Source organism: Anabrus simplex, chromosome 1 (genome assembly GCF_040414725.1).
Source record: "Anabrus simplex isolate iqAnaSimp1 chromosome 1, ASM4041472v1, whole genome shotgun sequence".
Taxonomy (NCBI): Eukaryota; Metazoa; Arthropoda; class Insecta; order Orthoptera; family Tettigoniidae; genus Anabrus; species Anabrus simplex.
In genome coordinates this window covers 622,274,541-622,301,015 of record NC_090265.1, presented here as the reverse complement: position 1 = coordinate 622,301,015, position 26,475 = coordinate 622,274,541, and positions in this window count along the sequence as shown.

Here is a 26,475-nt window from a genome sequence, read left to right as displayed (position 1 = left end):
TCGAACCTGCCCCGAGGGTTAAACTGCTGAGCTAGCAAGAAATAAAGTTATTAAACGGCCATTACCTTGTGGATGAACTGCTGCCCGAAGAAAGAGGCGCTTCCCGCCCCCTGCTACATAATCACACTAGGAGAGATGTTACTGAAGTGGCCAGGAGACCAGAAAATCAGCAGTTTATATACCCTCGTGGAAAATTCGAGACGTTTCATGAATGATTACAACCCGCCCACAAAATTTTATCGGATAACAGCAAAAACTAATACACCAGACGAAGAAACACCTTATTGGTGGAAAATTAATTACAGAAATTCCTCATTGGTCAAATTCAAAACTAGCGGAAAGAGAAGGGTTATACTGCCAACCCAAACAATGACTGAAAGAAATTTAACAAAGAACAAACTAATGAATAGCAAATTTCTTCAAAAAAAAAGTTCCTTCACTTCGCACTAGGGTGCACAATTGTAGTTCTTAAGTAGTGCCACCTAGAAGAGAATGTTCACACTTCTTACTACAGAGAAAACAAAAACAAATCGAAACCGACATAGTTCAGAACACTTCAAAATTTACAGTAAAGACATCTTCTGAGAAACCCTAGAATTAATGTGGTTGTTAAAGTTCAGGCTTTCTCCAGTAGAGGAGTTTCAACTGGCGCAATGTTTGAATTAGCGGCGTGGAGGTGTACCGCCCGGTACAGACCTACCCCCGCACAAAAGTCCTTCCAAGGGGTGACACAGAAGAACACCAAATTTTGTTTTAAAACAAGGTCCTAGTTTTTCTGTTAATATAGAAATTAATTGCAGAAGGATTCACAAAAGGGACATACATTTTTCCGTATCCTAAGTTTTCTTAAATTGGTTTGATCCAGTTTCAAAATTCTTTGTAGTAGTTTTTGATGAAAAGTCTTTATGCTTGTAGTAGTTGCATTCAGAAAGAAAAACTTTTAATTCTTGAAATGGAAAAAAAAGTCTAAGTCCACCAGATGTTGCAGTTGAATCCAAAAATGGAGTAATTGTGGATATGGAATGTCCATGTAGCTGGATAAGTTCATTAGTTGCCTATTACTTTGACGGTTAGACCAGCCGCAGCTGCTTGTGTCCAGAGGAGGCCGCTCGGACCCCTCAAGTACCCTGAGATACCGCTCTCCCGCACTATGAGAGGGGTAGTGGTGATGAAGCACGCCGCACACGCGACGATTGTTTACAGACCGCGGGCAGTTTGCAGGTGGTGCGCCGCACATCAGCCTTGGCCGGGAGGAGGGCTCCGGCTCGCCGTACACTGGTTGACCTCACTGGAGTAGATCGGGCCCGTTCTCCACTACAGTAGCGGTACGGCGCCGCACGGGCGCGGGGGCACTGAAACATTAAGATCTCGGGAGCAGAATTTTGTTGGACCTTAACGATAGTAGGGTACAGTCTTTGTGGTGAGGTTGAGGGGCCAGCGGCGTGGAGGTTTTTATTTCATTTTAATTAGCCACTGGTGTGTTTGAGCAGGAGACGAGAGCATGGTAATGGCCATGGCGAGGACAGGATAGCAGTTTAACTGGTCGGGGTAGGTTGTACAATGAATATTTAAATACAAAGAACATGATTCAAAGGGCAGAAGGCCTCAAAATGAAACCAAAAATATAACCTTCAGATTTCTTTCAGAATTATATGGAGCAAGTTAGCACTGAAATTACACAGGTTTCACCTGCGATAGGTGAACCCTAAATATCCTCTCGGTGGCTGGATTGCTTAGTAATAAGGTAACGGGTGTAAGGAAATCGAGAATAATACACGGCCCATGAAATCTGGGGGCACGCTTGCCCGCGGGAACAAAATTCTTGACCATAACGTGGTCGCCTACCTTCAAATGAGTGGGTCTCCGTCCACGATCATATATTTCCCTAACCTTTTCATGAGACACTTTAAGATTGGATTTAGCCAATAATAATAATAATAATAATAATAATAATAATAATAATAATAATAATAATAATAATAATAATAATAATAATAATATGATTGTATTATTTACCTCCTTGCTAACCACTGGTATTTATTATATGTCTTCTACGTTTTTTGAAACGTTCGGGTATATTTCCATCTATCTCAGAAATATTTATAGCTTAGAGCGGGTTTATTTTTCTTTTAAATAATTTTCTGTTCGGGAGATAGCTACATGATTCTTATTGAAAAGTCAACCGAATCGAATAGTTCACTGTTAATGCTTACACTAATTTCAACAGTTTGTCTCTGTTGAAGAAATATAATATAAGGGAAATCTGAACCATATTCAGGTTTACAGAAGTGATACGTAAAATGTACGACAACTATTTGAAGCCTTGTGTAACGTTAAGCGGATATGAGTTTCGTGAAATAGCTACAAGGCACACCTTTTTTCTTTCAATTTGCTTTACATCGCGCCGACTCATACAGGTCTTATGGCGAGGAAGGGATAGGAAAGGCCTAGAAGTGGAATTGAAGCGGCCGTGGTCTTAATTACGGTACAGCCCCAGCATTTTCTTGGTGTATAAATGGGAAACCACGGAAAACCACCTTCAGGGCTGCCGACAGTGGGGTTCGAACCCACTATATCCCGGATGCAAGTTCACAGCTGTGCGGTCTTAACCGCACGGCCTACTCGCCCGGTAATGACGATCTTGTATGCTGGTTGAACTCTATCTGCTTACCCTGGCGCTTTGACACACTGACTGGCTAGTTAGGGTTTCACTACACACATTCGCTGCGCCCGCCTTTCGGTAGTATACTAAATTCAAATATACATACATGCATACATACATACATACATACATACATACATACATACATACATACATTCATTATCATTATAGACCATTATGCCTTTCAGCGTTCAGTCTGCAAGCCTCTGTGAATTTACTAAACGTCGTCACAATCGTCTGTTTGCAACTAGTGCTGTAGCCTCATTTAGTTCTATACCTCTTATCTTTAAATCGTTAGAAACCGAGTCTAACCACGGTCGTCTTGGTCTCCCTCTACTTCTCTTACCCTCCATAGCAGAGTCCATTATTCTTCTAGGTAACCTATCCTCCTCCATTCGCCTCATATGACCTTATCACCGAAGCCGGTTTATGTGTACAGCTTCATCCATCAATTTCATTCCTAACTTAGCCTTTATATCCTCAATCCAAGTACCCTCCTGCCATTGCTCCCACCTATTTGTACCAGCAATCATTCTCGCTACTTTCATGTCTGTTACTTCTAATCTCTATAATTATAGAAGGAAGTGTTTGTCTGTCTGTCTGTGCGCGATGCTCAGCAAAATCTACAGCACGCAGAGATCTGAAATTTTGAACATAGGTAGATGGAAAGGGGGCCGAATGCACCTCGAAGGCGGAATTTTCATTTTCACTTTCGTTGCTGAGTTATGAACGAAAAACCATCGGAAAACGTGCATTGGGATATGACAATCCAACGTGCTGTCACCAAGATTAAATGCATAGAGTCGCTGTCGCTAGGCAACGTACGTAAGGTAGGTGGAGAACACAATATTCAAGGAGCCATTTTACGTCCAGAGCGTAGGAAACCGTTTTTGGTCTTATATGGTGTGAGGGCATATGACGCTGTTGATGGTGATTCGTCCGTCGGATCGGGACGTAAAGTCTTAAGCTATTCGAGAGGAGTGGGCATGTGCCGGCGCCGGGTTTCATCCTCTTCATTCTTATTATTTTATTTATTTTATTTATTTAGTCTGATCCAGGACACCCTAGATTTGCCATAAGACACAGAATAATACATAATAACAATTTTGAGGGAAGATAAAGAAAATTTATGTTTAAAAAATGTGATAGGTTACAATTAACCATGTTAAATGGCATGAACTCCATATAAATGGTGACGAATGTCATTCATTTCATCTCATTAACTCACCTGATTAGGCTGACGTCATGAAAGTCATCCGGTCGTAACAATTCGCTACAGAGATTCATCTCACTTCATATCCAAACCCCGTAGAGAAAAGAGACAAGGATTGGACACTTATACATTTAGAGGAAACATATATGACACAAGCAGGATGCCATTGTAAGTTCGTAGTAGGAAGCCATTTTCCTTCAATCCATGATGTTTGTCTCTATCTGTCTGTGTTCATGTGTGCGATGCCCAGCCAAATCCACGGCAAACAAAGATCTAAAATGTTTGTCATAGGTGGGCATAGGTTTTCATCTCAGACGAATGGCTGTGTCTGAGAGCAATTCTTGCACCAAGACATGAAGCTGTCAACGTCATCAACAAGCAACACTCACAAGAATTTTCCAGTTTCCTATAAATTGATAAGTCTATCGACACGACATGTCATACAGATGAGGCTGTCAACTACACGACAGAGATTTTGAACAATTTGAAGTCACCTGGAGTACACGCGAACATCTTGGAGTGGACGATTGTGGCACCGATTATCCTTCTCAGGAATATGAATCCTTCCCTCTGCAATGAACACGGCTCTGAAACTGATGACGAATATTATTGAAGCCACCATCATGACTGAGCATACCGCGGGCGAAGTAGTATTCCTCGGACTGTAAGTTCATTGACTAGGAAGCCATTTTCGGCCCGCGACACGAAGAGCCACAAGCCCGTAATATTCGGAAAATAATAAAAATAAAATAATGTATTTCATGCAACTTACGTCAAAAAGATGTGAGTTAATAAATATAATGCTGTAATGTGCTTTTAAATAAAGAGTTTAGAAACATCTAACGGTTGAATTACTAAACGCGGGCAAAGCTGCGGGCACATGCTAGTTATGAATAAGATATCCTGAGTCCACCCAGCTTTCGCTCCCGTGAAGCAAAGTTGGTCTGAAGACAGACCGATGTAAAGATAGTTTCGTCCGGGAGCTGACTTCCTTCTTACAGAATACTGTTGATCGAAACTGCGATCTCACTGCATTAGCTTTACTACACCTTGATTCAATCTCACTTACTATATTACCATCCTGGGAGAACACACAACCTAAATACTTGAAATTATCTACCTGTTCCAGCTTTGTATCACCAATCTGACATTCAATTCTGTTGAATTTCTTACCTACTGACATCAATTTAGTCTTCGAAGGGCTAATTTTCATACCATACTCATTGCACCTATTTTCAAGTTCCAAGATACTAGACTGCAGGTTTTGGCACAATCTGTCACTACATTTCCACCTAACTGAATCCCTCCCTGCAACTTTATACCTTTCAGCAGATGATCCATATAAACTACGAACAGCAAAGGTGAAATATTACAGCCTTATCTAACCTCTGTAAGTACCCTGAACAAAGAACTCATTCTACCATCGATTCTCACTGAAGTCCAATTGTCAACATAAATGCCTTTGATTGATATTAATTATCTACCTTTAATTCCATAGTACCGGGCGAGTTGGCCGTGCGCGTAGAGGCGCGCGGCTGTGATCTTGCATCCGGGAGATAGGGGGTTCGAATCCCACTGTCGGCAGCCCTGAAGATGGTTTTCCGTGGTTTCCCATTTTCACACCAGGCAAATGCTGGGGCTGTACCTTAATTAAGGCCACGGCCACTTCCTTCCAACTCCTAGACCATTCCTATCCCATCGTCGCCATAAGACCTATCTGTGTCGGTGCGACGTAAAGCCCCTAGCAAAAAAAAAATAATAATAATAATTCCATAGTCCCCCAGTATGGCGAACATCTTTTCCCTCGGTACCCTGTCATATGCTTTCTCTAGATCTACGAAACATGAACACAGCTGTCTATTCCTCTCGTAGAATTTTCCAATTACCTGGCGCATACTGAAAATCTGATCCTGACAGCCCCTCTGTGGTCTGAAACCACACTGGTTTTCAACTTCTTTTCAAACACCGATCGCACCCTTCCTTCCAAGATGCCAGTGAATACTTAGCCTGGTATACTGCTATTTGCTTTACGTCGCACCAACACAGATATGCCTTACGGTGACGATGGGATAGGAAAGGCTTAGGAATTGGAAGGAAGCGGCCGTGGCCTTAATTAAGGTACAGCCCCGGCATTTTCCTGGTGTGAAAATGGGAAACCATGGAAAATCATCTTCAGGGCTCCCGACAGTGGGGCTCGAACCCACTATCTCCCGATTACTGGATACTGGCCGCACTTAAGCGACTGCAGCTATCGAGCTCGGTGCCTGGTATACTAATCAGTGAGATACCTCGATAGTTGTTGCAATGTTTCCTGTCCCTTTGCTTATAGATAGGATCAATTACTCCTTTTGTCCAATCTGAAAGTACCCTAACCACAATCCCACTAATCTTACCACTCTATGAAGCCATTTCATCCCTGCCTTCCCACTATACTTCACCATTTCAGGTCTAATTTCATCTATTCCTGCTGCTTTATGACAATGGAGTTTATTTACCATTCTTTCCACTTCCTCAAGCGTAATTTCACCAACATCATTTTCCTCCTCCCCATGAGCTTGGCTGTTCGCAACACCACCAGGACCATTTCCTTTTACAATGACAAGATGTTCAAAATATTGCCTCCACATCTCCAGTGTTTCTCTGAGATCTATTATGAGTTCACCTGAATTACCCAAAACACTGTAAATTTCCTTTTTTCCCTCCTTTCCTAAGGTTCTTTATTACTGTCCAGAAAGGTTTCCCTGCTGCTTGACCTAATCTTTCCAGGTTATTACCAAAATCTTCCCATGACTTCTTTTTGGATTCAGCAACTATTTGTTTCGCTCTGTTTCTTTCATCTACGAACAATTCCCTGTCTGCATCAGCCCATGTTTGGGACCATTTCTGATAAGCCTTCTTTTTACGTTTACAAGCTGCTCTCACTTCGTTATTCCACCAAGATGTTCGCTTTATCCCATTTTTACACACAGTTGCTGTTCCTACTACAGCATCCCTGTATACCACCCATTCTCTTTCTATATCACGAACCTGCTTACTGTCTACTGTTAGACACTTCTCACTAATCTTATCCATGTACTTCTGTGTAATTTCCTCGTCCTGGAGATTTTCTACCCTTATTCGTTTGCAGACAGATTTTACTTTCTCTATCCTAGGCCTAGAGATACTTAGTTCGCTACAGATCAGATAGTAGTCTGTATCATCGAAAAATCCCCGGAAAACCCGTTCATTCCTAACAGACTTCCTGAATTCGAAGTCGGTTAAGATATAGTCTATTATGGACCTGGTACCTCTAGCCTCCTATGTGTAGAGGTGAATAGCCTTATTTGAAGAATGTATTCGCAACTGCTAAACCCATACTAGCACAGAAGTCCAGCAAATGCTTCCCATTCCCATTAACTTCCATATCTTCCCCACATTTACCGTTCACCCTTTCGTATCCTTGAGTTATATTTCCAACTCTCGCATTGAAATCGCCCATTAGCACTATTCTATCCTTGCTGTTGACTATGACTACGATGTCACTCAATGCTTCATAAAACTTGTCAACTTCATCCTCATCTGCACCCTTACATGGTGAATACACTGAGGAAATTCTCGTCCTAATTCCTCAACCTGACAAATCTACCCACATCATTCGCTCATTTTCGTGTCTAACAGAAACTATGTTGCGTGCAATAGTATTCCTGATAAACAGCCCTACCCCATACTCTGACCTTCCCTTTCTAACACCCGTCAAGTACACTTTATAATCTCCTATCTTTTCCTCGTTATCTCCCCTTACCCGAATATCACTTACTCCTAGCACGAATTCCATTTCGTTCGCCAAGTTGTTTCCAGGGAGTCCGTCGCCTGTCAAATGAGAGGAAAAGCAAAACAAAAATCAACAACAAAAATACACTTTTGTTTCCTACGGTTCTTTTTTTTTTTTTTTTTGCTATTTGCGTTACGTCGCACTGACACAGATATGTTTTATGGCGACGATGGGATAGGAAAGGCCTAGGAATGCAAAGGAAGTGGCCGTGGCCTTAATTAAGGTACAGCCTCAGCATTTGCCTGGTGTGAAAATAGGAAACCACGGAAAACCATCTTCAGGACTGCCGACAGTGGGGTTCGAACCCACTATCTCCCGATTACTGGATACTGGCCGCACTTAAGCGACTGCAGCTATCGAGGTCGGTTTTCCTACGGTTTAACGTGGCACTAACGCATCGAAGGTTTTCGGCGACGCAGGGATGGGAAATGGCTAGGATTGGGAAGGTAGCGGTCATGGACTTAATTAAGGTACACTCTCAGCATTTGCCTGGTGTAAAAGTGGGAAACGAAGGAAAAACATATTCAGGACTGCCGATGGTTGGATCGAACCCACCAACTCCCGAATTCAGGCTCTGACAGCTACGTGACCCTAACCGCGCAGTCTAAAATATAGTATTTACCATTTTATTCGTTTTATGAAGACACCAATAACACATGTAAACAAACGGATCAAGTACGACCAAACCAATTACGGGGAAATGTTACGTGGCTAGGACCTGTTCTAGCTCGTTAACAGCGTCCCCGCCCTCGGAACGAAATTCTTCATGAACATACAGTGCCTATATTGGTTTAAATATAAACAGATAATTATTAATAAACACGACAGAATGTTTTCATGCATATTATTTGCAATCAGTATCAACCACAGTACATTCAAATTAAACTAATACGGTATGTACAATTTCGGACTTTGAAGGATATGTATTTAAGCGGAAGCGAACCCTTTATCCCTCTTCACGCCACGTCTGTTGCTCCTGAGTTTGTCCTCAAAGTTGCACGTCGAATAAGGTAAGTACTGACACTTTTAGCACTGGACTATCAGCTCTGGTAGCGGTAGTTTGGGTTTCACCTTAGGCGTGGTCATGGAGTTTATGCCTTCATTGAGCCCCTGGCTGCATGCGTCAAGAGTCGAGTTTTCTGTCCAGGTCATGTGAAACGAATGGACCAGGACTGACTCTAGGAGAATAATTGACGGAGGAAAGAGAAGCAGAGAGAGACTTGAGAGGCCATGGCTAGATGCAGTTATTATAGATTTCAAGGTTAAAAGACGAAGGCACAGAAAAGACTACAGTGCTAGTGGCAAATGGAAGATTATGCAGGCACTCAATACCTAGGTACATTTATTGAGGTTTGCAGACTGAAAGATGAAGAGTTACCATCGTACCGAGCAAGTGGCCGCGCGGTTTGCATCACGTAGCTATCAGCTTACATTCGGGAAATAGTGGGTTCGAACCCCAGTGTCGACAGCCTTGAAGATTTTTTCCGTGGTGTCCCGTTTTCACACCAAGGAACATGGTGGGACTGTACCTTAATTAAGGCTACGGTGGCTTCCTTCCCATTCCTATCCCTTTCCTATCCCATCGTTGCCATAAGACGGCGGTGCGATGTAAAGCAAATTGTAAAAATGGCAAAATTGTAAAAGTGAATCGTTATCATCCAGCTCCCATCACCTCGTTGTGACATCACGGTATGAACAGCAAATCATTATGTAAAGAACGATGTCCTTAATAATAAAATAATAATAATGAAATAATAATAATAATAATAATAATAATAATAATAATAGTTTTATTTCCCACTAACTACTTTTACGGTTTTCGGAGACGCCGACGTGTCGGAAGTTCGTCCCGCAGGAGTTCTTTTACGTGCCAGTCAATCTACCGACACGAGGCTGACGTATAAGAGCACCTCCAAATACCACCGGACTGAGCCAGGATCGAACCTGTCACATTGGGGCCTTAAAAAGATCAACTATATTTATTGTAGCGTGTATCCGGATTACGTTGTTGGAATCCCAGTCTGGTTAACACTAGGCTGTTGCTAACGTCTTTCTAATTAACGTAGCTTCGAGAACGACTTCCTTTAAAGGGGGAATTACAAGTTTAGCACTTGGCATTGAGACTGGTACAATGATACGGATCTTCATTATATTGCGTTGTTTGTGTTGATAATAAACAGCCAATAACTGCTTATGTCTACGTATTAAGTTGTGCTAATTTTAGACTGAGACAGGATGTGTCAGTAAACACGCACGGTCTCGTGATCCTCTGAGAGGACTTGGTTCATCAGCCAATTTTTGCGAGGTCCTCTGGAAAACCTGTGATAGGCCTTACCTGTATTTATACGTACTTGTATCTACTGTTACACGTGCGCTCGATATTGCGAGTTTTCCGAAAGATAACTGGATATTAGGTAGAGGTGGAACGAACTATGATAAATAATAATAATAGTCTATATAAATACAATCGTAACGATCGTGTGTCTGTACATTGACTATTTTGGTGAAATTTCCGTACAATTATCCGTTTCAGGTGTAATAATGACCGTCTGCATGATTTTTAGCTTTGGTGTCTGTTTGTTTGTCCGCTTGTCTATAACGTGAAAACTACGGGATATATTTCCACCAAACTTCATATTTAGAATCCACCTGTCCTTGGTGTATTGTTTCTAAATCTCTGAACTGACTGGGTTTTTTAATACGAAACCGAAACCGTGATTTTGCACTCCCACAAAATATACACAACCAAACTTAATGGAAGCCTACCTGCTTTAATGGAAATCAATTTCTAAACTTTTTTCTCATATGCATCATTTCGATACGAGGATTAATAAGGGAAATATAATTAACGGGCCGTTTTTCGGTACAAGTCCCACCGGACTTAACTCAAGAGCGGGTGCGTGTAAAGCGTATTTATTATTCCTTGAAAACTACTGGAGATATTTCAACCAAACTTCATATTTGACATCCACCTGTTCAAAGGTAAGTTTTTAGTAAAATTTTAGGAACCTAAATAGTAATATAACACTCCCACAATATATACAAGACCAACCTGACTGCTAACCGACCACCCTTGATCCATTTCTGAAACTTTTTTCTCATGTGCATTTTTTCAATAGGTGGATTAATATGGAAGATATCATGAACGGTAGGTGTTTGCAGGCTATATCCAGCGGACATAGCCCAAAAGGTGTTGTACGCAGACCAGATTACTTATCTATATAAATAAATTCGTAACGACCGTGTGTCTGTACACTGAATTTTTGGCGAAATTTTCGTATTGTTATCCGTTTCAGGTGTAATAATGAACATCTGCATGTTTGTTAGCTTCAGTTTCCTGAAATTCCTCACTTTTTTACCCCCCTCCCAATTGCCCAAAGCAAGATTAAGGCACAATCTGACAAACGAGCTAGAAAATGGAAATTTGGCAAAATTATACATCTTAGCCTGTAATAGCCGGAAAGCTTCCAAGATCTTTAAATATTTTATTTTTACACTCGAAAAATGTCGGAGTGTTGAAGCAATTTTAATGTCAGTGCAGAACTTCGCTTCGAAGTATTTCTCGGCTAAACGGTAAGTCGTATCACAAAACGGATGGCACAATCTCAGTTCAATTTGGAGTGATGTACAACTTTGGCCCTATAGCGTTTTGTCGTATCTCTATTCATTTTAATATGTTTGATTTGTCTCTATTTCTCGATTATACCTACATTTTGCTCCTTGCATACGTATAATTCATAGTTCGAATCACTTATATGAAAGACAGAATCATCTAATTCCACACGAACATTGGCCCACCCAGAATCGATACGTGAGCCAAATTCTATGTGTGTAGCTCTCACATTAGTAACCAAAAGTGAGAAAACTTTACCCGAATTTCACCCTATTCAACGTTTCTAACTCATTTTTAGCCATACACAGATGAGACTAAGACCATATATTTAGACAGCAAAATGAGGCCTCTTATCGTACAATCCGTTTGTCGATATGATGTATCGTTAAGCAGCAGTTACTGTAACCTGTAAATGAAGATTTGCAATATAGTAAACATGCATATACTTCGTATGTCGATCTACAGTATATATATTCATTGAAGTCGATTTGTAGCGAGTTAGAGTGGGTGTGTTTGCCATTATAATTAATATTTTACATCGATAGTGACTCTCAGCAGGAGGGCGTCTGCTATTGTAATCATTAGTCTCCAAATCGACTTTGACTGGAAGTAGGAATGGGATCCTTCTCCAGTTCCATTGTGACTAGCATTAGTAAGGAGGGACTACCATTGACTGGCAGAAGTCAAGGGAGCATGAAATTTTGTTCAAAACTCTCCTAACCGATTGTGTTTGGGAATAGGGGTGTACCCGCCATTATAAACAAATTTACCCTTCTAAAATATGATTGGCATTAGGCATAGTAGCCTTGCTATTGGAATGGAAACTCACCAACTCGGTGTGACTGTATTAAGAAAAGGGTCTGTCATTATAATGATAACAGCACAACTATATTTTGACTGGCAATAGGGAAGGTGCCCACTGTTATAATAAAACCCCTTAACTGTAATATGTCTGGAAGTAGGAAAGGGCGCCTGCCAATGTAACGAAAACTCCCTAAATCGATTGTGACCGCGCAGTGGCTAATGGGGCCTCCCATTGTAATGAAAGCTTACCTAATTGATTGTGAATGACAGTAGTCAAGTGAGCCTGCCGTTATCATCGCAACTCCGCACCTCGCACTTTACATTGGAAACAACGTATGGGAACCTCCCACTGCTGTTTCTGGATAATGCCAAGAGACGTGCAATTTAAAAATTCGTATTCACTGCATGTACAGTAATTTACTTCGATACCCGTATACAATGTAGAATGCCGTAGCGAAGCACGGGTACATTTGCTATTATTATTATTAATGATATAATAATAATAATAATAATAATAATAATAATAATAATAATAATAATAATAATAATAATGAGTGCTTTCTTCTAGGAGGAAAGGTGCCGGTACTCACCAAGTAGGTGCTATTAGGCCTACAACAACTTCCACACTTCTAACATGCACTCCGATATACCCTCGTAAGCACCACCCACTCCTTTCTCTCGCAGAAGCCATTTTTTTCTTTGTGAAAGTGACCAACGTTCTGGGCACAGTTCCTTTTGACCTCGTGGATTTTCGGTTTTGGTTTCGTGATCCTCTTCACCTCGTTTATTTTCGCTCTAGTTTTGTGTTTTACAGGATCACTTCTACAGCCTTATTTATTTTACATATATTGACATAAAGCAACTACTTATTTGACTCATTCTGAACAACAATTGCACTTATTTAATTTACAGTAGATAACTGACGTGAATACCTTCATGTTGCAGAGCGAATATATAGAACTGATCATGTGGCATTGGAAATAATCGGAAGTGAACACAACTTTCGGTTTCTGGGTGCGTTATCAATTTATGAAGCTCATGAAACATGTAACCGTGGTACCAGCTTGCGAGAATGAAAACTGAGAATTCAATTCGTGAACACAGCACCATCCGCTGGAGCATTTGCAATATATGTATCTGTCGATAAATCACAGTTCTTTTCTTTTCGTACTTGAGGAAAGAAGGTGCTGTACTGTGCACCGTTGCGTACCGGCAGAAAAAACATTAATAATAATAATAATAATAATAATAATAATAATAATAATAATAATAATAATAATAGTAATAATAATAACAATAATAAAATATTGTTCCTGAGTTTGTCCTCGAATAGGGAACATGCATGATCCGGGGTTTTAATTAAAAATATGCTAATCTGATTCAAAATTTCACGCAGAATTCAAAAATGTGATCAGAATGTACAAATAATAACTCCAAACATGATAAAAATCTAAATTAAAGTACGAAAATGTCACGTCACGCAAGTACGCGATCTCATTGGTCTGACGTCATCGTACAGGTTGACTGAATTAGCAGACGAAATAACACATAGTATGCTGTGAGGAGCAGGATACACTTAGCGTATTTCTACTGTATGTTAGTGTCTGGTTTGGTTAAATTCGAAGTCTATACATTGGATAATAATCTGAGTGGTATATTTTAGACTTAAAATGAATCCTGCGCAGACAGTGAGGCAGAAAACTTATAAATGGTGTATAGTTCCGATGAGCAATAGCACATCGCATACCATCCCAAACAAATTGTTTATAAATGTTCAAAAGACGCTAAAACTAGGGAGAAATGGATTTTGGCGAGCCGGAGAAATGCTAGTGATATATCGGAAAAGTCTACAGTTTATTTTTTAAAAGATCATTTTAACGTAAGTTGAATTTGTTTGAATTTTCAATCACTTTTCCATGTCAGCTGTTCTAGTGGTAACACTGAATTTTAATGTATGATGCTTTAATTAAATGCTTCATTTACATCTTGGAATATGAAAGTAATAAACAGTGCATTAATTAATGCTGATTATTAAAGTATTCTCCAAACCTAACCTATGTTTTGGGTGATCCATGTCTAGGTAATAAACCAAAGGGGTTATGAACTATATTGACAGCTCTAATTATACCAGTTTATCTTGGCATGCGACAGTTATTTATGTCTTTATTGAAGAGCTTACATTTGTAAAGAAATTTAGGTTATAGCTAAATACTCTATAATATAACAAAAAATAGGCGTGTACGTCATGAAAGAAAACGTGAATTTAACAAATATATATCTCTACTCAAAACCAATGCTTGTCTGTTGGGGTCTTATAAGTTAACATTGCTCAATTATAATAATTATCATAATATTAGTGAAATAAATAACATAATTGCACACAGGTGAAAATAGTGATGTTGGTGTTTAAAATATTATCCAACCTAGCCTAAGTTTTAGGGTATACAAGCCAAGTCAATAAACCGAAGGATAAACATACCGGGCGAGTTGGCCGTGCGGTTAGGAGCACGCAGCTGTGAGCTCGCATCCGGGAGATAGTGGGTTCGAACCCCACTGTCGGCAGCCCTGAAGATGGTTTTCCGTAGTTTCCCATTTTCACACCAGGCAAATGCTGGGGCTGTACCTTAATTAAGGCCGCGGCCGCTTCCTTCCCATTCCTAGGCCTTTTCTGTCCCATCGTCACCATAAGACCTATCTGTGACTGTGCGATGTAAAGCAAATAGCAAAAAAAAAAAAAAAAAAAGGTAAAAGTTACAGTACCCAATGACATTCCTGTATTGAACGACTAAAATGTCACCAAGACACTTTTCTTGCGTGATATACTCAGCTTGTTAAAAGCCAAATGTAATTAATGTTATTGGCACTACGCCCGCTAACTACTTCTACGATTTTCGGAGACGCCGATGTGCAGGAGTTTAGTTCTGCAGGAGTTCTTTTACGTGCCAGTAAATCTACCGACACGAGGCTGACATATTTGAGCACCTTCAACTACCACCGGACTGAACCAGGATCGAACCTGCTAAGTTGGGGTCAGAAGCCCAGCACCTCAACCGTCTGAACCACTCAGCCCGACTTGTTTAACCTTTTCCCCCCACCAAGATATTTAAGGTTTCTCTTTCATGGGCCCCGGAAGTGAGTAGGCCAGTTGCCCCAACCATAAATTTTTTCGGGAATGATGGATTATAGACCTATAGTACTATGATCTTTCTTTCCTTCTTTCTTTCTTTCTTTCTTTCTTTCTTTCTTTCTTTCTTTCTTTCTTTCTTTCTTCATCAGTTTATCCTTCAGGTTTGGTTTTTCCCTCACACTCAGCGAGGGATTTCACCTCTACCGCAGGGTCCTGGAGCGTGAGACTTTGGGTATGATGATACAACTGGTGAGGACGGTCATTACCTCGCCCAGGCGGCCTCACCTGCTATGCTCAACAGGGGCCTTGTTGAAGAATGGGAGGATTGGAAGAGATGCACAAGGAAGAGGGAAGGAAACGGCCGTGGCCTTAGGTGCCTGGAGGAGAAGTGGGAAAATACGAGAAACCACTTCGAGGATGGCTGAGGTGGGATTCGAAACCCCTCTACTCAGTTGACCTCCCGAGGCTGAGTAGACACCGATCCACCCGTCGTACTATTTGTTTTCAACTTACATGGCAGAGCCGGGAATCGAAACCGGGCCTCCGGGGGTGGCAGCTAATCACATTAACCACTACACCACAGAGGCGGGCTAGTACTATAATGCTACCTATATGTTTATGTTAGTGCTGAAATGCGATTTCTTACTTTACTAATGCTGAAAGCCCGAAAATGTAATGCTATTCTTTAAAATGGGAATCAGTCTAGAAGGAAATGTTGAAAGTGATGTGATTTCTATCCAGGTTCGTTGTTATCCTAATACTATGAGTTACAATACATTGCACGTATATAAAAGATGCCACTTACAAACTTGCTTTTTATCCGCGAATTTCTGCGGCCACAAAAGTCACTATTTTTCAAGAATGATGACATCTACACATGATAGATTGTCTGACTGTGCTGTTTTGAACCTTTCTTCTGTCATTTTGAAGTTATTGGCGATCACGAATAATAAACAATCGGCTTTTAGTAACGGCTGATGCACAGTGGCTGGTAGAGCTGCATGCGGTACTGGATCGTGACGTCACAGCGCGCCGCTTACGTCAGAGGCCGTTTCACTCGCCTTGCGGAAAAGCACTTTTGAACATTGTTTAAATGATAGAAAACAAGGCAACTTACCTTACTGTAATACGTTTACGTACTATTTCATTGGTGTACTTTTCAAAAAAATATTTTTGAAAATTATGCATGTTCCCTATTATGATTATGCATTATTTCCTTCCCATCCATCTGTTTAACATTATTGTTTCCATGTAAGTGTCAATACATGCTCTGTCCTCCTAAGCACATCGTTTCAATGAGTCTTGTACCAAGTATCTAGTTTACTATAAGAAATGCTAACATGTATTGATCCGAACAGCAACGACTCCCAATTAATTCAAATTATGTATCCGCTACTATATGCAGTGTTTCAGTTTTTATTGGGACCTTGGGAATATCAGCTTCTCTGGTAAAAAAAAGTGATATTCTATTATTTAAATATTGTTTGATACCTCTTTCGGTGATACACACAATTTGAACGTTTTTCTATGAAACAGCTAGATGGAAATAATATGTGCACTCTACGAAGCTCCTTCAGCTCCTTGTATTCAGATAGATCAACGATACATCATTTTCTAGATCGATCTTGTCTAGACCAAAACCTGGAGAACGGTTTTAAAGTTGTAATCCATTTCTAAAATATCCATCCCGAAATGCAATTCTTCAGATGGTTCATAGAGGGGTTTAACATCTAGACATCCAGCCTAAGAGGAAAAGGGATCTATCATCTGTCTCATAGAAGATCAAGATGAATAAGACTATTCTTAGACAGTTAAAATTAAAAATAACACAAAGATCAAAAATGCAGTATATGGCAATACTCTTCTATCCAGTAGGAAAAGTAAAGGAGAAAGTAATCCAGTTAGGTACAATTCTATTATTATTGATATTAATATTGGTTTTACCTCGCGCCGACTCAAGCAGGTCTTATGGTGTCGATGGGATAGGGCAGGGTTAGGACTGGGAAGAAGGCGACCGTTGCCTTGACTAAAGTACATTTACGTGGTGTGAACATGGGCAACCACAGAAATTCACCTTCAGGCCTGCCGACAATGCGGTTCCAATCGACTATCTGCCGTATGCAATCCAACAGCTATACGGCGAATCGCGCAGCCAAGGCGCTCGGTAAAAGCCTCAGTTTATCGAAATGTAATTATTTTGAGCTCACACCAACGTGGCAATTGTGTGTCAACTTCGACGCTTCACTCTCACTACTAGGTTACGCCACTGCAATTATCTACAGTCAATGTTCACACTATCGAAACAGAAAATCTACAGAAGATGTTGAGAGATACTTTAGTCGAATGAAAAGCATTTTCATGCCGACATAGACGACATGACATGTTGTGGAGTTACGGGAATAAAAAATCTACTATTTTCTACGGCGATCGATTCGGTATCTTGAGTGCAAGCAACTAGCACATTATCCACTAGATTACTGTGCCGGACAAAGTTAAATTATTTCAAATCAATCAATCAATCAATCAATCAATCAATCAATCAATCAATCAATCAATGATCTACATTTAGGGCTGTCTCTCAGGTAAATGAAATGGCGTATGGCTTTTAGTGCCGGGAGATCCCAGGACGGGTTCGGTTCGCCAGGTGCAGGTCTTCTGATTTGACTCCTGCAGGTGACCTGCGCGTCGTGATGAGGATGAAATGATGATGAAGACAACACATACACCTAGCCCCCGTGCCAGGGAAATTAACCAATGGTGAAAATTCCTGACCCTGCCGGGAATCGAACCCAAGACCCCTGTGATCAAAGGCCGGCACGCTAACCATTTAGCCGTGGAGCCGGACACTCAGGTGATATATTTCCTATCAATTGTTTACCTAGTCTTGTTTTAAATTATTTCAAAGAACATTTCCCTTGATACATTATTCTAATCCCTATTCCTCTCTCTGTAAATTAATATTTGACCCAATTTGTCCTCTTGAATTCCAATTGTATCTTCATATTATGATCTTCCCTAATTTTAAAAGCTCCACTCAAGATTATTAATCTGCTAATGTCATCCCACACTATCTCTCCACTGACAACTCGGAACATACCGCTTAGAGGAGTAGCTTGTCTCCTTACTCCCAAGTCTTCCCAGTCCGAAGTTTGCAACATTTTCGTAACACTGCTCTTTATGGGAAATCACCTAGAACAAATCGTGCTGCTTTCCTTTGGACCTTTTCCAGTTCTCGTATCAAGTTATTCTGGTGTTAGTCCCCTCCACTAGACTCATACTCTAATTGGACTTGACAGCTTATACTGACTACTCCGTTCGCACAATTTTAATGTCTTAGAAACCTGCCCCTGGCGGCCAAATTTTATGTTCACCAGCCCGAACGAGCCATCAGTTTCACATAGAATTCACTTAAAAATAACAGGACAAAACAAGGCACAGTGTTGCCAACATAAGCAGTGTTGCCAACTTCTCAAAATATGGTCTGTCTCCCACAACACAGAGAAAGACAGGGCAAGAGATGTGAACGGTACCAAGTGGCATAAAAATCGACTACATAGCAGCCAGCGACTTATCGCTTTGAATCATATCCTATTTTTGTGTTTTTACCCCTTAGAGGTTGGATCTTTGAACATTTCTTAGCTGTTACTTACGACCTAAGACGGATCTCTAGGCCAAATTTCAATTTCATAGATTTGGTGATATAGTAGAGAGTGTGTTACTGGATTTTTTTTCCTCCAAATGCAAATCAAACCAAACCAAACCCCATGGCACTACAGAGCTGACGAGCCTTGGCCTCCAAAGTGACCGCTGCTTAGCCCGAAAGCCTGCTGATTACAAGGTGACGTATGGTCACCACGACGAATCGTCTTGACCGTTGTTCTTGGCTTTGTAAATCGTATCCGCTATCTCACCATCAGGTAGCTCCTCAAGTCTTTCCCCATAGGCTGAGTGGACTTCAAACCATCCTCAGACCCAGGTAAAAATCCCTGACCTTGCCGTGAATCGAAGCCAGGGCCTCAAGGTAAGGCTCAGACTCACAAACCCCTAGACCACAGCGCCGGCTATTTGTTTCCTCAGTAGCTCTGATCTGTTATTCCAATGCGATGCCTCATATCCATCTGTTCATCATCCGGCTCCATGGCTAAATGGTTAGCGTGCTGGCCTTTGGTCACAGGGGTCACGGGTTCGATTCCCGGCAGGGTCGGGAATTTTAACCATCATTGGTTAATTTCGCTGACACGGGGGCTGGGTGTATGTCTCGTCTTCGTCATCATTTCATCCTCATCACGACGCGCATGGCGCCTACGGACGTCAAATGGAAAGACCTGCATCTGGCGAGCCGAACTTGTCCTCGGACACTCCCGGCACTAAAAGGCCATCTCATTTTTTCAGCTGTTCATCAAGTATTCAAAGCACGAGATAAAACTCTGTCTATGGACGTACCTATGAATTCTACGAGCAAAGAAAGCATTATGCCTTCTTTTACCCTCGGTCAAGGTAGTCTTTTGCTGAGTAGTTGGCCGTGAATTGCATTCTCGGTTATTTACTTGAGGCAGTTACTCTGCTGTTGTAGAATGTATGTTTCTGCCATGTTAATCTTGTTCTACAAATCATTTTACACGACTTATATTAAGCAAATGGGTTCTTTCTGTTTATGACGATTCAAAAGTTAATTAACATGAACGTTCTGACAGTCTATGAATTGCTCTGCTTCTTGAAGTTAATGACCTTACAGTACGCATAAATAATTGTAAGACCAGTAAGACCCTTTTAAAATATATGACTTTTAATGCACACCAACCTGTCCTATAAGTATCGATATAACCTAAATCCAGTGCATTCATTCTTTAGATATGATAATTTGCTAAGAAGGAAATAAAATACAATAAATCGAAGTTCGAAATAAATTGTGAATTATCGAATTTTTCACACATTATTTGTTGCCTGGGAGGATGACAATGAATAAAACAAGGTGAATATGTATAGTATTAATCTTTTACAGTTTGTGCAGTTCTTAAACACAATAAAGAAAAAGAAGAATAGCTTAGGAACAGGTCTTTAATGTTTGGAATTTCTTACAGTGCAACAGGTTTTTGAAATATTATTCCAGTTAAAACATGGTGATTTAGACTGGAAAATATGGGCCGTATATATGAGTCATGTGGTCATAACTTGGATAGCGTATGCATATTTCTTCTTTTTTACTATTTTTTTAAAGTCGCACCGATAAGATAGGTCTTATGGCGCCTATGGGATAGTAAAGGGCTAGGAGTAGGAAGGAAGCAGCCGTGGCCTTAATTAAGGTACAGCCCCAGTGTTTGCCTAGTGTGAAAATTGGAAAGCACGGAAAACCGCGTTCAGGGCTGCAGAAAGGTGGGGTTCGAACCCACTATCTCCCGGAAGCAAGCTCACAGCTGCGCGGCCCTAACCGCACGGCCAACCTGCCCGGTAATTGTGTATTTCAAATGAATGGAAACGTTCTATATTGATATCGCCATAAATCTTACAATAACTTATCAGGCCCGATGATAAACTGACAAAACAGATATTAATTATATTGTAATCAAAATTTAGTAATCAGATTTTTGCATGCTGGCTATCGTAATAGGAAATAAAATAGATTTGTCAGGTAACTATTGAAAAGTATTGCAGTTTATAAATTTCATTGTAATGGTCGGCACTGACCCTAATTCAAGTTTTATTTAGAGGTAGTTTCCACCTTTCAATACTTGTTTATTTTCTTATATTCACATATAATTAACACCTATCTATTTTAGGACATATTTCGTCTGTATTTTGGAGACATCTTCAGCTAAAAAAAACAATGACACATACAATAAAAAATGCAGACAGTAGACAGCGTACGTACAACAAGAGCCAAAGGAACTAGCGGGGAGACTTTTCAATATAATTATTATCGACAGATTACACAACACTTTATACCAAAATTCAACCAAGGTATAGAGAAGATTGCCCTACCAACAGAAATTAGATGGTTCCATTAGAACTCAAACAAACAAATACAAGTCTCGCATTAGAAGCATCCAATTAGGACTGAACGCATTACTGTATTATATCACCACATAGTAACATGGATGAAGACACTTCACATCCTGAAGAAGAAGAAGAAACAAACGTAAACAATAAGAATATTATCAGTGTTTAACAAGATTTTAAGGATTCTAAAGTCGCTTTAATGGACTCTTTATTGTCTGTGTCGTTCTTTTTTGTATGTTTTTGCTGAAGATGTCTCCAAAAAGAGAGAATCATGTCCTAAGATAGACGTATCCTACTAAGTTTTAGTTGTACTGTATGTGAATATAAGAAAACTAGCAAGGTACCCGTGCTTCGCTACGGTATTAAACTGAAGATTATTATTCAAACTTTTACATTTCGGAGAGTCCACTGTCAGCTGAGCTTGTAAAATACGCCCTCAGTTCGTACGTCAAACGGTTTTTGGGGAATGATTATTTTGTGATCTAACACTCATTTGAACCCCGTACGGAAAAATTTGATGCTTTAAGCCCTATCCTATTTAACCTCTAGGATGTAAAAGCCACCAACCTATGAAATTTTGATTTTGTACGTCGAACAGTAATGGATGAATGAATGAATGCTTTTTAGGGTGTGTATGTTTTATAATATTTATCCATCTCTTGGCACAGGCCAGAGTAAAGTGTAGCTTTCACCGAAGTCCCAGTCTCATCCATGGCTGTGACATATGGAAGCTGCTGGGATATGGGTGGTGCTGAGTAATGACATTCAGAGCACGACTAGTGCATCTGAGGGTTATGAAAGGTGTTGCTCATAGGGTCAGTCGTGCTGTAATAGCACTTTCTGACCCAGTGAGGAAAGCAATGGCAAACTACCGCACTCCTCGTCTTGCCTAGTACGCCTCATTTTGGTGCTGCCATTGGTTTTTGCGGTTTCCTTATAACCGCATAACCTTTGGTGGTGCTATTTGAGGATGCAACAAGCCTCTGGGCTGATGACCTAACAAACAGACAGATCTAGGATATAGTAGACCACCCTTCATGTAAAATTTTAAGTTCGTGCTTGAAACGGTTTTGCCAAAAATGGATATTGTGTTAGGGGAGAAATATTCAAGTATACGATATTTTACACCTAGGACATAAGAGAAGAACCTTTTCGTAAAATTGCAACTTTGTATGTCGAACGGTTTTGGAGGGATGAATAATTTCGTTTTTGGAGCTAACCCCATTTTAACACTTCAGGGGTGGAACGTTAAAAAATATTTCCTATTTCACACCTAGGATTTAAAATATATACCTCTGTTTGGAATTTTGTCTTCGTACGTTAAGCCGTTTCGGAGGAAGGAATCTTAATCCCCATTTGACTCTCTGAGGGGTTAAATTTGTTTCAAACCTTCTGTTATTTAAAATCTAGGACATCATTTGAAATTTTATATTTGTAATTCAGATAGTTTCTTACAAATCCATATTGTCATCATTCCTCACCCCATAGTCAAAACCCCTTAGGGGTTTATTGTATTGTTATTGTTTATTTAAATCTAAGACAGAATTTTATGTTTATAGAGGGCAGCACCGATCTCTGATAAAAGTCCAGAAGAAACCTCCATTATTACTTAGGCCTAGTATTTCATTAAGCTTGTGGAATTTGCTTAGTAATTTAAGAGATTTACATCTTTAAATATTAGACATTCAAAGTGAGCAACGAAGGTACCTTTAATGGTATACAGTCTCGGGAAATGTTCCTCCAGTCGTGTACTAAGTTTAAGATTATTTCAGTTAAACCCATAAATTTTACAAATAAATATTTTTGGCGATAAAGAAGCGAAAACAAAAATTTGTTCGAGTACCATGGCTGTTGTGAAGGCTTAGGTTTATAATTTCAACTTCTACCTGGTATCAATCCTTACATACATGAAATATTTTGAAGTATAACGTATTTGACACTTACGACATCCGAAGTTCTTGTAAAATTATAAGTTCGTACGTCAAACGGTCTGGAGGGATGACTAATTTTGTCATAAGTCTTCACCACCCCAGCCAAAATCGTTAGGGGTGTATTGTTTTAAGATCTGTACGGTATTTTTAAAAATCTAAAACGTATAGGAGCAACAATCATGTGAAATTTTAACCTCATATGTCAAACGGTTTCATAGAAATGAATATTTATGACATCAGAACTCCCACCCCAACCCCAGTTAAAACCCATTAAAGGTACGTTGTTTAAGACCACTTCTTAGTTAAAATTTAAGACATATAGGATAAATCATCATGTGAAGTTTCAACATCGTTCGTCAAACGGTTTCAGATAAATTAATATTTTATCATCAGGTCTCAAACCCCAGTCAAAGCCCTTTAGGGATATATTGTATCAAGACCACTTCTTACCGGGCGAGTTGGCCGTGCGGTTAGGGGCGCGCAGCTGTGAGCTTGTATCCGGGAGATAGTGGGTTCGAATCCCACTGTCGGCAGCCCTGAAGATGGTTTTCCGTGGTTTCCCACTTTTACACCAGGCAAATGCTGGGGCTGTACCTTAATTAAGGCCATGACCGCTTCCTTCCAACTCCTAGGCCTTTCCTATCACATCGTCGCCATAAGACCTATCTGCAAAAAAAGCAAAGACGACTTCTTATTTAAAATCTTATATAGGAGCAACAATCATGTGAAATTTCAACCTCATATGTCAAACGGTTTCAGACAAATAAGTATGGTTGTCATCGGATATCACCCGCCCCCCCCCCCACCAATTTAAAAAACCCTTAGGGGTGTATTGTTTGAACACCACTTCTTATTTAATATCTACGACATTGAGGAGAGTAGTATAATTGGACAGTTCGGCGGCCACCTCCACCTCAGGCTCCCAGTGGCCACCTCCACCTCCACCTCAGCCAGAGGCCTCCCAGATGCCTCCTCCACCTCCCGCGGGAAATTTGAATTTGTAAACAAAGCCACGTGCTTTTTGACAGCTGTCATCGACAACAACGCATCGCTAACCTCAGTACTGCCATCTTGACGGGCCTAAACCTCAGTAGTGCCAACTTAACCTCACTAGCGTGAGGTAAACAAAGCCACGTGTTTTTTGACAGCCACGTGCTTTTTGACAGATTTGTAAACAAAGCCACGTGCTTTTTGACAGCTCTCATCAACAACAACGCATCGCAAACCTCAGTACTACCATCTTGACGGGCCTAAACCTTAGTGGTACCAACTTAACCTAACTAGCATGAGGTAAACAAAGCCACGTGTTTTTTTGACAGCCACGTGCTTTTTGACAGATTTGTAAACAAAGCCACGTGCTTTTTGACAGCTCTCATCAACAACAACGCATCGCAAACCTCAGTACTACCATCTTGACGGGCCTAAACCTTAGTGGTACCAACTTAACCTAACTAGCATGAGGTAAACAAAGCCACGTGTTTTTTTGACAGCCACGTGCTTTTCGACAGATTTGTAAACAAAGCCACGTGCTTTTTGACAGACAACAACGCATCGCTAACCCCAGTACTGCCATCTTGACGGGCCTAAACCTCAGTAGTACCAACTTAACCTAACTAGCGCGAGATAAACAAAGCCACGTGCTTTTTGACAGCCACGTGCTTTTTTGACAGCTGTCATCCGCCATCTTTAAACTACAGAGCACCGTGCTGCCCTCTTTCGTCACCTGTCATCGGCAGTGCTGCCATCTTGACGGGCCTAAACCTTAGTGCTACCAACTTAACCTCACTAGCTCGAGATAAACAAATCCACGTGCTTTTTGACAGCTACGTGCTTTTTTGATAGCTGTCATCCGCCATCTTTAATCTATAGAGTACAGTGCTGCCCTCTTTAGCTACTTACCTTTGAAATGTGGTGGCGGATAATTTGAAAAATGCTTTTCGACAAGCAGCCATCTTTAATCCAGAGAGAACAGTGCTGCCCTCTATGTGGTGGCGGCAAATTGAAAAATTCCACATGCTCTTGTTTGAAAACAAACTCACGTGCTTTTTTGACAGCTGTCATCTGCCATCTTTAATCTATAGAGCACAGTGCTGCCCTCTTTAGTTTGAAATGTGGTGGTGGTAAATTCCACGTGCTCTTGTTTGGAAACAAAGCCACGTGCAGCTGTCATCCGCCATCTTTAATCAACAGAGCACTGTGCTACTATCATGCGGGCAATTTCATCACCTGTCATCCGCCATCTTTAATCCACAGAACACCGTGCTGCCCTCTTTATGGCTACTACCTTAAGCACGTAGTAGCGGACAATTTGAAAAGTTCTGTTAGCTATCATCCGCCATCTGTAATCAAGAGAGCACCGTGCTGCCATCTTTAGCTAGATACCTTTGAAATGTGGTGGCGGCAAATTGAAAAATTCCACGTGCTCTTGTTTGGAAACAAACTCACGTGCTTTTTCGACAGCTACCATCCGCCATCTTTAATCAACAGAGCATAGTGCTGCCATCTTTAGTTTGAAATGTGATGGCGGCAAATTCCACGTGCTCTTGTTTGGAAACAAAGCCATGTGCTTTTTTGACAGCTGTCATCCGCCATCTTTAATCAACAGAGCACCGTGCTGCTATCATGCGGGCAATTTCATCACCTATCACCCGCCATCTTTAATCTACAGAACACCGTGCTGCCCTCTTTATGGCTACTACCTTAAGCATGTAGTAGCGGGCAATTTGAAAAGTTCTGTTAGCTATCATCCACCATCTTTAATCAAGAGAGCACCGTGCTGCCATCTTTAGCTAGATACCTTTGAAATGTGGTGGCGGCAAATTGAAAAATTCCACGTGCTCTTGTTTGGAAACAAACTCACGTGCTTTTTTGACAGCTACCATCCGCCATCTTTAATCAACAGAGCATAGTGCTGCCCTCTTTAGTTTGAAATGTGGTGGCGGCAAATTCCACATGCTCTTGTTTGGTAAACATAGCCACGTGCTTTTTTGACAGCTATCATCCGCCATCTTTAATCCAGAGAGCACCGTGCTGCCCTCTTTATCGCAGTAGATGTAAATTCGTCACCTGTCATACGCAGTGCTGCTATCTTTAGCTAGATACCTTTGAAATGTGGTGGTGGATAATTTAAAAAGAAAAATTCTACAGCAGTCCTCTCTCGACGCTAATTGCATAAGATGGCGGCTATACATGACTCCTTAAGGGTGCTTACGCAAGATGGCTGCTATACACAGGTTCTTATGAGACGCCCTTGGGATGCTTGCGCAAGATGGTGGTTATACAAGGCTCCTTATGAGACACCCTAGTGATGCTTGCGC